General features: G+C 62.1%; 3 non-coding genes across 3 annotated transcripts in view; all 3 read left to right on the forward strand.

Annotated features, from left to right (window-relative positions):
• The first annotated feature begins 3848 nt into the window (after positions 1-3848).
• On the forward strand, positions 3849-6336 carry LOC149053990 (small subunit ribosomal RNA). Its single transcript, XR_016192382.1, has one exon. It is a non-coding gene; the product is annotated as a small subunit ribosomal RNA (ribosomal RNA).
• A 212-nt stretch (positions 6337-6548) lies between these two features.
• LOC149053991 (5.8S ribosomal RNA) lies at positions 6549-6706 on the forward strand. Its single transcript, XR_016192373.1, has one exon. It is a non-coding gene; the product is annotated as a 5.8S ribosomal RNA (ribosomal RNA).
• A 402-nt stretch (positions 6707-7108) lies between these two features.
• The window catches only part of LOC149053992 (large subunit ribosomal RNA), a 4199-nt gene continuing 3807 nt past the window's right edge, over positions 7109-7500 (forward strand). The window contains exon 1 of the ribosomal RNA XR_016192391.1: positions 7109-7500. This exon is cut by the window's right edge and continues 3807 nt beyond it. This is a non-coding gene — a ribosomal RNA (large subunit ribosomal RNA).

The raw sequence follows: 7500 nt of genomic DNA on the forward strand, positions 1-7500 counted from the left end.
CGGGACGCGATTTGCGTCCCGCCCGCGCAGGCGGCGCCATTTTTTTTCGTGCCGTGCAGCCACGCGGCGTGCAGCGTTCGATTTACGCGGGTGCGTACGGTGGTCGACGACTTGCAACAACGTCACGGGTGGTCGGTTAGACGAAATGCGCTCGGGGTTGCCCGGGTAGACCGCGGTCGGTGGGACGGGAGAAGATTTGTTCATGTCGGGTGAAAAAAAAATTACCAGATGGTAATAAGGACAGTGTGCATGTTGTATTATCACTGTCCCAATCCGCGCGCGCCCGGTGGTCGGTGTCGTAGGTGGTCGGCCGCACTGCTACGCGGGACCGCCTGGCGGCCGGCTAGCGGGACGCGATTTGCGTCCCGCCCGCGCAGGCGGCGCCATTTTTTTTCGTGCCGTGCAGCCACGCGGCGTGCAGCGTTCGATTTACGCGGGTGCGTACGGTGGTCGACGACTTGCAACAACGTCACGGGTGGTCGGTTAGACGAAATGCGCTCGGGGTTGCCCGGGTAGACCGCGGTCGGTGGGACGGGAGAAGATTTGTTCATGTCGGGTGAAAAAAAAATTACCAGATGGTAATAAGGACAGTGTGCATGTTGTATTATCACTGTCCCAATCCGCGCGCGCCCGGTGGTCGGTGTCGTAGGTGGTCGGCCGCACTGCTACGCGGGACCGCCTGGCGGCCGGCTAGCGGGACGCGATTTGCGTCCCGCCCGCGCAGGCGGCGCCATTTTTTTTCGTGCCGTGCAGCCACGCGGCGTGCAGCGTTCGATTTACGCGGGTGCGTACGGTGGTCGACGACTTGCAACAACGTCACGGGTGGTCGGTTAGACGAAATGCGCTCGGGGTTGCCCGGGTAGACCGCGGTCGGTGGGACGGGAGAAGATTTGTTCATGTCGGGTGAAAAAAAAATTACCAGATGGTAATAAGGACAGTGTGCATGTTGTATTATCACTGTCCCAATCCGCGCGCGCCCGGTGGTCGGTGTCGTAGGTGGTCGGCCGCACTGCTACGCGGGACCGCCTGGCGGCCGGCTAGCGGGACGCGATTTGCGTCCCGCCCGCGCAGGCGGCGCCATTTTTTTTCGTGCCGTGCAGCCACGCGGCGTGCAGCGTTCGATTTACGCGGGTGCGTACGGTGGTCGACGACTTGCAACAACGTCACGGGTGGTCGGTTAGACGAAATGCGCTCGGGGTTGCCCGGGTAGACCGCGGTCGGTGGGACGGGAGAAGATTTGTTCATGTCGGGTGAAAAAAAAATTACCAGATGGTAATAAGGACAGTGTGCATGTTGTATTATCACTGTCCCAATCCGCGCGCGCCCGGTGGTCGGTGTCGTAGGTGGTCGGCCGCACTGCTACGCGGGACCGCCTGGCGGCCGGCTAGCGGGACGCGATTTGCGTCCCGCCCGCGCAGGCGGCGCCATTTTTTTTCGTGCCGTGCAGCCACGCGGCGTGCAGCGTTCGATTTACGCGGGTGCGTACGGTGGTCGACGACTTGCAACAACGTCACGGGTGGTCGGTTAGACGAAATGCGCTCGGGGTTGCCCGGGTAGACCGCGGTCGGTGGGACGGGAGAAGATTTGTTCATGTCGGGTGGTCGGGTGAAAAAAAATTACGTAGCACTGTTACGCGCGTCCTAACGTCGTTTACGATGAACACGTATTATTTTCCAGTCGACCGTCCACGGTGGTCCGTCGAGCCGGGGTAGGTCGCATGCGGGCAGCCCGGACGTCGACGTTGCACGGGGTTTCGAAACCGGAGTTTTTGGATCGCGATTTTTTCCAAACCCAATAACTCGTTAACGGTCGGTTTTCGGTGGACGAACCAAAGAGGTGATCTCGTCGGGCGCACCGAATACTATCAGGAATAGTAGGTCCGACGGACGTGATGCGATTTTTAAATATTTTTCGATTGTGCGATTGTGGCGGGGGTATTAGTGTTCGGGTGGGGGGAACCGATACGCGCGCCGATTGCGGTAGTTGACGGGCGCGCGTCCACTGTTGCACGAGCGACGCTACGCCATTACGGGTGGTCGGTTAGACGAAATGTATTATCACTGTCCCAATCCGCGCGCCCGGTGGTCGGTGTCGTAGGCGGTCGGCCGGTACTGCTACTCGGGACCGCATGGCGGCCGGCTAGATTTGCGTCCCGCCATTTTTTTTCGTGCCGTGCCGCCAAGCGGCGTGCGTACGGTGGTCGACGACTTGTAACAACGTCACGGGTGGTCGGTTAGACGAAATGCGCTCGGGGTTGCCCGGGTAGACCGCGGTCGGTGGGACGGGAGAAGATTTGTTCATGTCGGGTGGTCGGGTGAAAAAAAATTACGTAGCACTGTTACGCGCGTCCTAACGTCGTTTACGATGAACACGTTTTATTTTCCAGTCGACCGTCCACGGTGGTCCGTCGAGCCGGGGTAGGTCGCATGCGGGCTGCCCGGACGTCGACGTTGCACGGGGTTTCGAAACCGGAGTTTTTGGATCGCGATTTTTTCCAAACCCAATAACTCGTTATCGGTCGGTGTTCGGTGGACGAACCAAAGAGGTGATCTCGTCGGGCGCACCGAATACTATCAGGAATAGTAGGTCCGACGGACGTGATGCGATTTTTAAATATTTTTCGATTGTGCGATTGCGGCGGGGGTATTAGTGTTCGGGTGGGGGGAACCGATACGCGCGCCGATTGCGGTAGTTGACGGGCGCGCGTCCACTGTTGCACGAGCGACGCTACGCCATTACGGGTGGTCGGTTAGACGAAATGTATTATCACTGTCCCAATCCGCGCGCCCGGTGGTCGGTGTCGTAGGTGGTCGGCCGGCTAGATTTGCGTCCCGCCACTTTTTTTCGTGCCGTGCCGCCAAGCGGCGTGCGTACGGTGGTCGACGACTTGTAACAACGTTAGGCGAAATGCGATTGTGGCGGGGGTATTAGTGTTCGGGCGGGGGGATCCGATACGGGCGCGGATTGCGGTAGTCCACGGGCGCGCGTCCACTGTTACACGAACGACGCTACGCCATTAAGGTGGAAAAACCCGGGATTTTGTAAATTTGTGAGCGGTTCGGTCGTCGGCGTTGCAGTCGACGGCCGGCCGCCGATCACGAACACCACAACAGCAAAGCCACGGGCGACGCCGAAGACGGCGCGTACACCTCGCGGCGCCCACCGGTCGCCGCCAACTGACGGTCGTCCACGTACGCGGGACACCGTCGGTTGAGTGGCCGGTCCGGTGAGAGCCGGCGGAAGGTGACACGCGTCCGCGTTTCGGCCGCCGACCCATCTCGCAATCCGAGTGGCGAAACTCAACCGGCGCCGCGCGTCCACCAGCCGGTGTTTGCGCGGCGCGCGCCAATCCACACCGATGACGACTCCCGTTACCGTTCCGCGTGTCACGAACACTCGACGCCAGAACATTCCCGCCGCGGCCGGCCATCGTCGCCGCGCCCGGCGGTCGCCGGGGCGAAGCCACGGGACGGCGGACTTCGCGTCGCGTCCCGGCTTCCCCCTCGATCTCGGCTGGGGGCCGTTACGAATCGGGCGAGAGCCGGTCTCGGTACGCTCGCCGGGGACCCGTGCACACACCGTCACCCGAACCCGGCGGTCGACCGTCACCCGGTCCGTCTCGTCAACGTGTCGCACTCCGTGTGCCGACCACACCACACACACATTTTGTTGTTGTTGAACCGCGGTCGGTCGCGCGGCCGTGACCCACAGCGGTCCCGGCCACGCGATCGCCCTCGGCGTCGGCTCGCCGCCCCCTTCCGCGGGGCGTCGGACCGGCGCTCGGACGCACGCGTCCCAGGCCGCCACGCGCGTGGCGGTCGCGGGGCGCGGTAGCAGTAAACCCGAGATCCCTGGTTGATCCTGCCAGTAGTCATATGCTTGTCTCAAAGATTAAGCCATGCATGTCTCAGTGCAAGCCGCATTAAGGTGAAACCGCGAAAGGCTCATTAAATCAGTTGTGGTTCCTTAGATCGTACCCAAGTTACTTGGATAACTGTGGTAATTCTAGAGCTAATACATGCCGACAGAGTTCCGACCGTCGCGGCGCTCTCGGGCGTCGCGCGCGGGAGGAACGCTTTTATTAGATCAAAACCGGCCCGTCGCGGCGCGCTTCGTGCGCGTCCCGATCGCGGCCCGCGCAAAGACCTGGTGACTCTGAATAACTTCGAGCTGATCGCACGGTCTCCGTACCGGCGACGCATCTTTCAAATGTCTGCCTTATCAACTGTCGACGGTAGGTTCCATGCCTACCGTGGTGGTAACGGGTAACGGGGAATCAGGGTTCGATTCCGGAGAGGGAGCCTGAGAAACGGCTACCACATCCAAGGAAGGCAGCAGGCGCGCAAATTACCCACTCCCGGAACGGGGAGGTAGTGACGAAAAATAACGATACGGGACTCATCCGAGGCCCCGTAATCGGAATGAGAACACTTTAAAACCTTTAAACGAGGATCAATTGGAGGGCAAGTCTGGTGCCAGCAGCCGCGGTAATTCCAGCTCCAATAGCGTATATTAAAGTTGTTGCGGTTAAAAAGCTCGTAGTCGGATCTGTGTCTGGGCGGTGCCGGACCACCCTGGCGGTCCGGCGTGTCGCGGCCGGCCGTGCCGCGGGACCACGTGTCCCGTCGGCGCGGTCGCCGTCGCGCTCGTCAGCCGTCTCGGGGTGTTAGTTACCGGCACGTCGGCCGGACGTATTGTCGGCAGGCGGACACGTGTCTCGTGCTCCCGGCGCGCCGCGCGGCCACGCGTCGCGCGGCCGTCGGGGTTCGACGACGGCGGCCGCCTACTCCAATCTTGCTGCGCGGTGCTCTTCACCGAGTGCCGTCGGCGGGCCGACACGTTTACTTTGAACAAATTAGAGTGCTCAAAGCAGGCTCAAATCTGGCGGGGCGGCTTCACGGCCGTCTCGTCAAAAGGCCCTGAATACTGGTCGCATGGAATAATGGAACAAGACCTCGGTCCCGCGCATCTCCGCCCTTCGCGGGCGCGCGAAACCGCCCTCCGGGGCGTTTCCGTGCGCGGGCCGCCGGGCCGCGGGCGCCAGTCGCCCGCGCGTCCCGCCGGGCCGGTTTTCGGGACCGGAGGTAATGATCAACAGAGACGGGCGGGGGCATTCGTACCGAGACGTTAGAGGTGAAATTCTTGGATCGTCTCGAGACGAACTGACGCGAAAGCATTTGCCAAGTACGTTCTCGTATGATCAAGAACGAAAGTTAGAGGTTCGAAGGCGATCAGATACCGCCCTAGTTCTAACTGTAAACGATGCCAGCTAGCGATCCGCCGGCGTTTCATTAACGACCCGGCGGGCAGCTTCCGGGAAACCGAAGCTTTTCGGTTCCGGGGGAAGTATGATTGCAAAGTTGAAACTTAAAGGAATTGACGGAAGGGCACCACCAGGAGTGGAGCCTGCGGCTTAATTTGACTCAACACGGGAAACCTCACCAGGCCCGGACACCGGAAAGATTGACAGATTGAGAGCTCTTTCTTGATTCGGTGGGTGGTGGTGCATGGCCGTTCTTAGTTGGTGGAGCGATCTGTCTGGTTAATTCCGATAACGAACGAGACTCTGTCCTGCTAACTAGGCGGGTAAACCCGGGTCGGCGTGGGCGCGGCGCCGGCGGTTTCGGCCGTCTGCGTTCGCGTTCCCGTCGGCTCGGCCCGGTATCCCCGAACGCGTTCGCCCGTCGTCCACGGCGGTCGTCGGGCGCGGCCGCGCCATCCGCGTCCCGGCGTGCGGCGGGCGTGCGGGGGTCGGGGGGCAACCTCCGGTCGCCGTGCGTCAGTCGTGCGCTGGGCTCCGCGGTGAAGCGCGCCGCGTTCGCGGCCGTCGCCGGCGGATCACGATACGTTACTAGGGCTACCGCCGGCTCCCAGGAGCTTAAACTCTTCTTAGAGGGACAGGCGGCGGACGAAAATAGCCGCACGAGACTGAGCGATAACAGGTCTGTGATGCCCTTAGATGTTCTGGGCCGCACGCGCGCTACACTGAAGGAATCAGCGTGTGTTAACATTCCTGGGCCGACAGGCTTCCGGGTAACCCGCTGAACCTCCTTCGTGCTTAGGGATCGTGGCTTGCAATTTTTCCACGTGAACGAGGAATTCCCAGTAAGCGCGAGTCATCAGCTCGCGTTGATTACGTCCCTGCCCTTTGTACACACCGCCCGTCGCTACTACCGATTGAACGACCGCAGTGAGGTCTTCGGACTGGACGCGCGTTATTCGGCCCCCTCGGGGGCTGGGTCGTCGCGCGACCGGGAAGATGACCGAACTCGGCCGTTTAGAGGAAGTAAAAGTCGTAACAAGGTTTCCGTAGGTGAACCTGCGGAAGGATCATTAGAGACGGGCCCGCGGCGCCGGCGACTCGCTTGCCGGTCTCGCGCGCGCCTAATCCGACCCCGTGGCCGCGTGCGCTCGCGCGCGACAACCGCGCACGGTTGTCGTCCGCCGACCGCCCGCGCGCCGCGACCCCCGACCGAGAGTCGACCGAAAGATGGTTACCGTCGTCGGAAGACGATTGTGTAAACGAAAAAAAAAAAAAACAAACACCCGACCCCGAACGGCGGATCACTTGGCTCGTGGATCGATGAAGACCGCAGCTATCTGCGCGTCGTCGTGTAATCCGCAGGTTATACGAACATCGACCAGTCGAACGCACATTGCGGCCTCGGTGACCCGCGGGTCCCGGGCCACGCCTGTCTGAGGGTCGTATACCGGATACTCGGCCAGACCGATGCGCCGGCACGGCAGGCGTCCGGCGGAGCGCGCGCGCCGCGTCCGGTCCTCACGGGGACCGGCGCCCGCGCGCCCGTCGGCCGCACGCCGCGCCCGCGCGAGTTTGGCGGCTCGACCGGGGAAAACGCGGGCTACCGCTCGCGGCTGCCCCCGGTCGTCCGCCCAAGTTGTGACGGCAAACAGTCACGGGTTCTCGCGCCGTCGAACGGCACGTCCCCGTCCGCCCGCCGCGCGAGAGCGCGGCCGGGTCGGCTGAGAGTCGTCCTCGAGACGCCACCTCTCCGGCAACCGAGAAGCGGACGCGGACCGTCGCCGCGCGGACGGAGCGCGGACCCGCGCACCAGTTACCACCACCACACGTACCACACACTTGTTCCGACCTCAGATCAGGCGGGACTACCCGCCGGATTTAAGCATATTAATAAGCGGAGGAAAAGAAAACAACCGTGATTCCCCCAGTAGCGGCGAGCGAACAGGGAAAAGCCCATCGCCGAATCCCGCCGCGCACTTTTGTGTCGCGGCACGTATGGGAGTTGTGGCGTACGGGCCGGCCTCGTTGCCGGGGCGCACGTGACGGTCCAAGTCTCCCTTGAACGGGGCCATGGCCCGCAGATGGTGCCAGGCCAGTAGAGGCCGTCACAGCGTTCCGGGATCGGACCGCGCCTTCGAGTCGGGTTGCTTGAGAGTGCAGCCCGAAGCGGGTGGTAAACTCCATCTAAGGCTAAATACGGCCACGAGACCGATAGTGGACAAGTACCGTGAGGGAAA

Source organism: Diuraphis noxia, unplaced genomic scaffold (assembly GCF_037042655.1).
Source record: "Diuraphis noxia isolate RWA-SAM2 unplaced genomic scaffold, SU_Dnox_SAM2 contig0017, whole genome shotgun sequence".
In the NCBI taxonomy this organism is placed as follows: domain Eukaryota; kingdom Metazoa; phylum Arthropoda; class Insecta; order Hemiptera; family Aphididae; genus Diuraphis; species Diuraphis noxia.